We start from the raw sequence: 10,154 nt of genomic DNA on the forward strand, positions 1-10,154 counted from the left end.
ACACACTCAGAGGCAGCACTCGCCAAGGTGTAAGGACTATTTGAGAGACTATTTGAATGAATGAAATATATTTTTTTAATACATATCTTTAACACTGGTTCGGACTCGCCAGCTCATGCGAATAGACCGTGTAAACAAGTGCAACTCCAACTTTCCATCGGATTCCAGAAACTTTCAGCACGGCCCCCGTTCAACTTTACATGCCGTTTCCTACTTGCATAATTACTTTACATTTGTAGAGGAATACTTAGTAAAGCTTTGAGTATGTGTGGTAAGGCCCCGTACGACTTGGATGTAGCAATGTGCCTTTCTCGGAATTTTCTCGAGAATTGAGAAATGTATCGGAAACATTCTCAGGGATTTCCGGAAACGTTCTCTGGGAGCTTAAAACCTTATTGAGGCAAACTCGACGAATATATATAAGTATGTATTTATCTATTTAAGTAGGCATATCGTCGCTCAGCACCCATAGTACAAGCTTTGCGTATTTTGGGGCTAAGTTGATCTGTGTAAGGTGTCCCCAATATTTTTTTTATTTTTTTTTTTAAATTGATAGACGGTAGTGGTATTACTTTAAAACAGTATAATGGTATTAGTCAAGAAAAATACCGAATAAATACGAATCATAGTCCGGCGTGACGGCAGACCGCGAAAGAAATGGCGGCACGATCTTGACGTCTTTCCAAATTAGTTATTCGCCAAACATTGCCACAGACTGAGACGCGTGGAAGAAAGAAAGGTAAGACTGCCACAGGCCCAGCAGTGGGACACAGCAAGATAAGAATAATAATAGATGGTATTAGTAAGAAAAGAAGCATTTTTTCTTTAATTATCCTCTTTTGTGTCCCACTGCTGGGCAAAGGCCTCCCCTCGTCTTCTCCACTCGACCATGTTGTCGTCGTTTTCCCACCATTTTGGGTAGAATGCGTCCAGGTCCTCCTTTTTGGTCTGCCTGAACCCCAGCCTGCCCCGTCTATGGTGTTTCGGGGGTCCCAGTCTGTAATAATTTTGGCCCACCATTCCGAAAGCATATATGTCAACAAAAATTCAAAATGTCAGATCACACAGTCCCTATGGCCGGTCAGAAGAACCGTCACCATGATTAAATTCAAAAGGAGAATCTATTTGACCAAAAACGATATTAAATAGTTACGGTAAATGTATAAAGAAGCGTTGGCAATAAATTTGCGGGGAATATTCAATAACTTCGCGCAAATGCCCGGAAAAGAGAATAATTTTAAAGTGATTAAGGACCTTTTCGATCGGGGCTTTTATCCCTAAAAGTTGGTGCGCACTGCACACGGTATGATATTGTTAAGGCATATAATAGTATTTTATGCAACTGGCGTTTAAGTGAGGTCAAAAAAGACGAGCGGCGTAACAATTTGAGGTGAAGCCGAAAATTGTTAATAAAGACGCCACGGGTATTTTTTGACTCAGTTAAACACCGTTGCATTGTTTTTCTACGACCATGCACTTACTTTTTCATAGTTTTCTAGAATAACTTTCGTGAAATTCTTCTGCTATGTAGGTTTTTAAAGATACATACATACATACAATCACACATGTTTCCCACAAAGGGGTAGGCAGAGCACATGACACTGCTGAAGTTACAGTGTCACTCTTGGCAAATAAGGGGTTCGCATAGCCTCGCATAGGCTCGCATAGCCTCTCGCCTACGCCACAATTTACCCCATATCCCACAGTCGCCTTCTACGACACCCACGGGAAGAAAGGGGGTGGTGAAATTTTTAAGCCGTCACCACACGGGCAACGATAAAGATACGACACTGTAAATGACGAATAACACTACGGGAGTAAAAAAAAAATTCTAGAATCCATGGTATATGAGAGGGCTAGTCAGTTGTTTCGCGTTTCCACCTTTTACTTCTTCACTGACAGCTGGCAGTTACCGTCCGGGGATCTGCAAGGCCCCTTTAAGTAAACCTAATATCTACTATCTACAGGTCTAGAATTTTTACTTTACCTAATTTTTTTATTTTTCTGGAGAGATTTCATTTATATCAAGTTATTTTAAAATTTCGCGTGTAAATTAAATACATTTGGCACTAGATAATAATGAAAAAAAAAACCATGGAAAGTATTTTGATTAGACAGAAAAATGGTAAGTTTAATTGTATTTGTACTTATACAGTCATGCCAATTTTGGCACTTATCTAAGTTGGCAATGACGATGGCTCAGTCTGGAAAAGGGCTATGCAAACGCCATAATTTTGTCAAAGTTTAACATTAAAAATAAGTTTTTGACCCCCGACGCAAAAACGTTGACTGTTTATCTGTCTGTCTGTAGCTTTTGCCCGCGGCTTCGCTCGCATTAGAAACAGACAAAAAGTAACCTATGTCACTCACCATCCCCTCAACTATCTCCATATAAAAAAAAATGTCAATTCGTCGCTCCGTTTTGCCATGAAAGACGGACAAACAAACGGACACACGCACTTTCCCATTTATAATATTAGTATGGATGTACTTATTATTTAACGAAGATATTACAAAGTACGCAGTGTAATCAACCAGGTCAGCCACGTCTCTAATGGCAGGAATTTCGTGCGATTAATACGAATTCAATTCCAAACGATTAACAAGATTGCCAGATAGCCCCCCTCCCCATTACCCCCCTTACTAACACGCGTGAACTTTTATTGATATGGCCCACAGATTACACAGATGCAATAGGTGTTGCCATACTGGCTGTTATAAATGTTTTTTTTTTAACCCCCGACGCAAAAACGACGGGGTGTTATAAGTTTGACGTGTCTGTCTGTGTGTCTGTCTGTCTGTGTGTGTCTGTCTGTGGCATCGTAGCTCTCGAACGGGTGAACCGATTTTGATTTAGATTTTTTTTGTCTGAAAGCTGAGTTAATCGGGAGTGTTCTTAGCCATGTTTCATGAAAATCGGTCCACTATGTCGCGGTCGGGGGTTTTTCAAAATTTTAATTTTGTGGTTAGGTTATTTATCTATATTTAAAGAGCTTTGTCACTGTTGTGACGATGTCGCTCCTGTTTTTTTTTTTCTTAAGAAACAAACAGTCTCATATTGTGACAACTATTACTGTGTAAATTACTAATATTGTAGACAATAGACATAAAGTTTCCTTAATTTAACTATCTTAACCTAAACATTATCAGTTAAAAGTGTTATAACATTCAATATACTTTCTAGTAAAATTATTTTGGTTTTGATACGTTGAACAGTTTTTGAAAAAAATACGGGAAACAACGGATCCCTACACTGAGAGTGGGCCGAATATAAAGCAAGAGCTGTTTGTAAACTTTAACGCAACTGGATCAAGGGGTTGCATTCCCATACTAAATTACATGGAAGAACATGTGTGGTGAATGTCAGTTGGCTTGAATGCTTCATCCAGATGAGGTGGTCTGTGGTAATGGCAGTGCGTGATCTAAAAGGGGCAAAACGCGATACGCGATTATTACTAACTTCATAAATTAAAATAATACCTATTATTATACTTTTGTTCAAGGCGTTCAAGCATATTAATTATTGTAGAAGCAGTTCAACTATAGACGGATAAAGTCCAAGAAAAAAACGTTCCTCAAAGCTATAGAGAAAGAGGTACGGTGGCCTAGATGGCGTTACATCTTTGGGGAACGCTCGGCTAGATGGCGCCAATATTAATATTTGACATTTTAACACATATCAAGCTAACAATATGGGCCAAATTGTCAAAACTGAGGTTCAAAAGTTTTAAGCCTGTGTCGAGAGATGGCGGTCTATGCACTGTGATTACACATTTTACTTTGACAGTACTCTCTATAATACTCGATCCTCTTTTGTTCAAGGCATAAATGAAATAATACTATGAGCTGGATTTATATAATTTAGTCAATATCTATTCTATAAGTATACATTTATATATCTAGGACCAATTGATGATATTGAAGCAACCCAAAGCTTAAAAATTAATATCAAGGAGGTAGGAATAATTACTAATCATTTACTAATTAATTTGTTTTACAAACTTCGAAACGAAATGCGATATACCTTGGAGTCTTTTATTTTATTTTACCTATATTAATTAACCAATATAAACATCACAAAGTAAGTACGCGTTGCCAAGGAAACGCCGCTTAAATTATGAATATAAGATCAAAACATCGAAAACTTCAAAGACCTAAATTGTAATTTTAGCTTTTGCCGCAAAGTACCTTCCTTTAATTAAAATTCGACGTAGCTCACCTAAGAACTCGACAAATAAAGAATCTAAAATGAATTTTTAATACCCGTCGGCTGAAAATATCAAATAACGAAATTGAAATTGAAATAAAGCTTTTTGGGGTGTCTTCTGTTGTTTGATATTTTATTAAGACGATACGGTAGGGCTCAATTCTCCATACAAACGCTCTCGACTATTTCCTCCTTGGTTTTTGAAGATAGAGCAATGATTTTTTCAACACAGATTGTTATTATTTTTATCTGTGTCGGACCGTTTTGATTTTTTTGATATTCTGCTTTTTAAATACTCTAGAGCCAATCAAAAATTTCCAAAAACGGCCTTTTTCATTGTGGCGCAAAAAAAAGGGTGATACTCAAGATTAACAATTAACCAAAAAATCTAAACGGTCCGACATAGATTATTTCATTGTTATTCAGATTCTCAAATTTCGTTCCGGTTGATTAAGTTTTGAAGGAGGAAAGAGTCGAGAGCGGAACCTCGATTTTAAAGATTTTTTTTTTAATATCTTTTGACTGAGTTGTTCTTAATGGACAATTTTTTTTCGATAAATCTAGTTAATAACACTTGTATACTTAACTAAAATTCCCAATTTGAAAGGGGGGCTCCTTTCCATTTTTACATTTTCGCTACCGTATCCTCTTAAACTTTGTAGCTGGGAAGATTGTAAATAAGAAAAATAATTATTTTAAATTCTTGTGCTTTGTAAAAATTTTTTATAGTCCTACACGGGTCGAACGCGATAAAAAAAATTCAGCCTCTTCTGACGGCCAGGTTGAACTAGCCATGGTCACGGAAGACTGAAGTCCCAGCAAAGTGTCAACGGAAATGTAAACAACATTTAACTACCCGATATTCATTTTTATAAACGCTCGGGGTAGACAAATAAAATTGATCTACCCGTATTTAAATAATTTTTTTAACAAGCAGAAACCTGTGCTAACGAATCTTCACATTTCTATAAGGTACAGCGAGACAATTTCGACTAAGGGGGGCAAATGCAACTGATTATTTTTTTTCCATGTATTACAATTTTCGCATTTTTAATTAGTGTCCACTGGTTATATTTGGCACGCGTGTTCAGTGGATACATGTGGAACTCAACTTAATAGAGTAATAAACTAACTAAACTAACTATTGTGGCGCAGTGATCCAAAGTGAATCTTGGCCTCCGAAACGAGAGATCGCCACCTGTCCCGATCCTGCGCAGCCTCTTGCCAGTCACTGACTTGAAGCCGACGCAGATCCTCCACCACACTGTCCTCCCAGCGGTACCTGGGTCGACCCGCCGGGCGGCCAGCAGCCGGTCGACCCAAGAACGCTCTCTTGACAGCCCGATCGTCTCCCATTCTGAGTAAGTGACCGAACCAGCGAAGTCTGTGGGCTTTCGTTTCGCCGATGATATTGGGTTCGGCCACTAACTCCTCGATCTCAGCATTTTTCCGGACCCTCCAGGTGCCATCGTCTCTCTGAATAGGTCCCAGGATCTTGCGAAAAATCTTTCTCTCCGCTACCAGGAGCTGACTTTCTTCTTTCAGTGTTAGTGACCAGGCCTCACAGCCATACATAAGGATAGGCCGTATGACGGTTTTATATATCCGTAGCTTGGTATGTTTGCTGAGAAGCCTGGACACTAACACTTTATGAAGGGCTGCACTGCACCGCAAGGAGTTTTGGATACGTATTTGGATTTCCTCCTCTCTGGTGTTAGTGTCAGTTACAGTGCATCCAAGGTACCGAAACTTGTCGACTCCACGATAGACGGTACCTCCTACATGAAGACTATCTCGCCGGATGCGTGTGTTCTTGTAGCGTTTCATGTGTAGGTATTCTGTCTTTTCCTGGTTGATCCTGAGACCTAATCTAGACGCCCTAATAGAGTAATAATGGAAAAAATGGATGTTATAATTGTCCCCCAGTTGGGATTTGTCCCGTTGTACCTTACTAAAGGAAAATAGCTCTTAAACAATTTGAGCTACGGAAGCCTCGCTGAACCTCGCAAACCCTACCCGTACTTACTCGCATTTCACCCCCGACGTAAAAAAGACGGGGTTTTATAAGTTCGACGTGTCTGTTTGTGTCTCTGTCTAAAAAAAAAATTGAACTGTTTATTTCTTTATAAAAATTAATCAGTACGTGCTTATATCTTAGCCTAATCTATATTTATTCTAGATTGTTAGCCAAGACGAGTAGGTTATCTTTACATTTATAGTTAAATACATGCAAAAATCATAAATGTATTTTTAATTATTCTATATCTATTTTAAATATTTTGTGCATTTATGACTTAATGTTTAACAGGGCTTTTTTATGTGGCTTAGCCTCTATATTATCAATAACATGGCTAGGAAAACCATTCAGGATATTTGGTAAGTAGCTGAGCCATACTCTTTGTCCATATAAGTTAGTACACCTTTGGAGCCGAACCGATTTAGATTTAGTTTTGTTTTTGTTTGAAAGCTGAATTAGTCGGGAGTGTTCTTAGCCATGTTTCATGAAAATCGGTCTACTATTAAGGGGTTTTTTCAAAATTACATTTTTTTTGATTAGGTTACCCGTACAATCTTTATTATCCCATCAAAATAACTACATATCCCAAAAAACAAAAACACTATTCTTTTTTAAATACAGTTGCTTAATTTTACCCGACGACTGTCTATTATCAGGTGTTAACATTTTCAACCGGACCGACCATTTAAACGTGCGACCTCACGTTGCTATAATCCGGTTCTATGATATTATCCTCTCACAAACACAATTTAAACCAAATTTAATTTATTCGTCCTTGAGCGCAGACAGTATCATTCTCATCAGATGTCATTCTCCCATTTCACCTAATACATCTCACCTGAAAACAACGTACAGGCATACTCTCACAAATTGAAAAACCGGCCAAGAGCGTGTCGGGCCACGCTCAGTGTAGGGTTCCGTAGTTTTCCGTATTTTTCTCAAAAACTGCTGAAGCTATCAAGTTCAAAATAAATTTCCTAGAAAGTATTTATAAAGTTCTACTTTTGTAATTTTTTTCATATTTTTTAAACATATGGTTTAAAAGTTAGAGGGGACACACTTTTTTTTCCTTTAGGAGCGATTATTTCCGAAAATATGAATATTATCAAAAAACAATTTTAGTAAACCCTTATTCATTTTTGAATACCTATTCAACGACATATCACACGTTGGGATTGGAACGAAAAAAAAAATCAGTCCCCACTTTCCATGTAGGGGGGGTACCCTAACAAAACATTTTTTTCCACTTTTTATTCTACCACTTTGTTGGCGTGATTGATATACATATTGGTACCAAATTTCAGCTTTCTAATGCTAACGGTCACTGGGATTATCCGCGGATGGACGGACGGACGGACAGACAGACATGGCGAAACTATAAGGGTTCCTCCTAGTTGACTATGGAATCCTAAAAACAACAACATACCTACTACCGTACCTATTAGGACAAACAAATAGCAAAAAAAATAATACGATTCCCTTTTTAATTCAGACCCGTGAGACCCGGTTAGTTATTTCCACCCAACAACTGTTTATAACTAGGTGTTAACATTTTCAACCGGACCGACCATTAAATCGTGGTCGCACGTTCCTTATCCGGTTCAAATAGCATGTTCAGCACGTAATTCGCGCGGTTCGCGGCGGTCGAACCGGGTAATTATTGGTCCATTCCACCCCGGTTGAACGGCCTTTACAGGCGACGAGACGGGGAGATAAATATTATTTTTGTGGGTACACTCGGATTCAACGTGGAAGTAAAGAAAAAAAATGTTTCCCCCACTCGCTCGGAAACACGTGTTTTGTCCTTTAATACCAGCGGGTAAAAACGCATTTTATCCACTAGTGGGTAAAGTAATTTGACCTTGAATAAAGTCCAATAAACTGCTTTAAAATTGATAAAAGTAGGTGAATCTAGTAATAACTCCTTCAAAACTTAATCAATCGTAACGAAACTTGAGAATCTGAATAACAATGAAATTATCTGTGTCGGACCGTTTAGTTTTTTTTTTTTGCTAATTGTTACCAATTCTGAATACCACACATTTTTTTGCTCCATAATCAATAACACCGTTTTTGGAAATTTTTGATTGGCTCTAGCGTCTTTAAAAATAAGAATATCAAAAAAATCAAAACATCCGACACAGATAAAAATAATAGTAATCTGTGTTGAAAAAATCAGTGCTCTATCTTCAAAAACCAGGGAGGAAATAGTCGAGAGCGTTTTTATGGAGAATTGACCCTTCCTATAACATTTTAATGCATACTTGGATTGACAATACACAGGTTTCTTGAACATTGGATTATATACTGGGTAAAACAAGTCTGTCAGTAAATAAAACCAAAGAAAACTATAGGTATCCTTTTCTCTAGCACCCTAAAGAAAAGGATGCATATAGTTTTCTTTGTTCTTATTTACTGACAGACTTGTTTGACAGAGTTCGGAAAAGGGTGTCACGTTTACAATGTGAAAAGTTTTCTGCAAACTTTGACAGAAAGGTAGATTTCATCGCGTAATTTTCATCCGCTGCTATTGATGTTGACTGTACCCATATGAGTTTGCGTTGCTGAAATACAAATGAAGAGCTTTTAAACGTAGACTGTAATGGTGAAGTATATTAGTTTAGTAAGTGAGAAAAATTTCTTCAGTCGTTTGTCTGAAAGTTGGTTTTAGTATTAAATTGCTCGGTTTTATTAAAGTAGTTCCAGAAAACGAGATTAAACATAAAATATTATTGGTTATTTATTTTACGGCGTAGTAATGGAAATACGAAAACTTTAATAAAAAAAACCGGCCAAGAGCGTGTCGGGCCACGGTCAGTGTAGGGTTCCGTAGTTTTCCGTATTTTTCTCAAAAACTACTGAACCTATTAAGTTCAAAACAATTTTCCTAGAAAGTCTTTATAAAGTTCTACTATTGTGATTTTTTTCATATTTTTTAACCGTAAGGTTCAAAAGTTAGAGGGGGGGACGCACTTTTTTTTCCTTTAGAAGTGATTATTTCCGAAAATATCAATATTATCAAAAAACGATCTTAGTAAACCCTTATTCATTTTTAAATACCTATCCAACAATATATCACACGTTGGGGTTGGAATGAAAAAAAATATCAGCCCCCACTTTACATGTAGGGGGGGTACCCTAATAAAACATTTTTTTCCATTTTTTATTTTTGCACTTTGTCGGCGTGATTGATATACATATTGGTACCAAATTTCAGCTTTCTAGTGCTAACGATTACTGAGATTATCCGCGGACGGACGGACGGACGGACGGATAGACAGACATGGCGAAACTATAAGGGTTCCTAGTTGACTACGGAACCCTAAAAAGGCCACAAGAATTGCACGTTCCAGGACCGCTGTTTAAAACAATTTTATTGAACCTCTTTTTATATTTACTAATATTATAAATATGAAATTTTGTCTGTATAACCTTTCTTTGCTGCTAATATGATGAAGGGATTTAATTTACATTAGGCACAGAGATGGTCCCAAGGAGGAACATAAGATAATTATTCATACCAGAAATCGTCCCTTAGGAGGGTAAAAATGATCTCATTTTCACCCCGAAAGCGAAATAAAATATTTAATCAGCGCCTGTTAATTGATGTTAGCAAAATTTCTTAGATTTATATTGCCTGTAGTTTTTCATCAGGCGCTATATAAACTACTATTTTACACGCTCGTAGCGCGTAGACAATGCCCTAAGTGTGAACTTTTACAGACAATATTATTTATATCGTGTTTATTATTTATATCGTGTCGTATCCGGATTGCGAGTAAACGGGGTACCCTGTTACTCGGGATGGTCACCCACACGTACAACTTATTTGATGCTGCTAATGACTGAGCGCTTTCGAATTACTTTTTAAATTTTAACTGTTCTTTTATGCTTGCCCGATTAAAAGGATTCAGAGTATTGGTGTTTCCA

This window comes from Leguminivora glycinivorella, chromosome 16 (assembly GCF_023078275.1).
Source record: "Leguminivora glycinivorella isolate SPB_JAAS2020 chromosome 16, LegGlyc_1.1, whole genome shotgun sequence".
Taxonomy (NCBI): domain Eukaryota; kingdom Metazoa; phylum Arthropoda; class Insecta; order Lepidoptera; family Tortricidae; genus Leguminivora; species Leguminivora glycinivorella.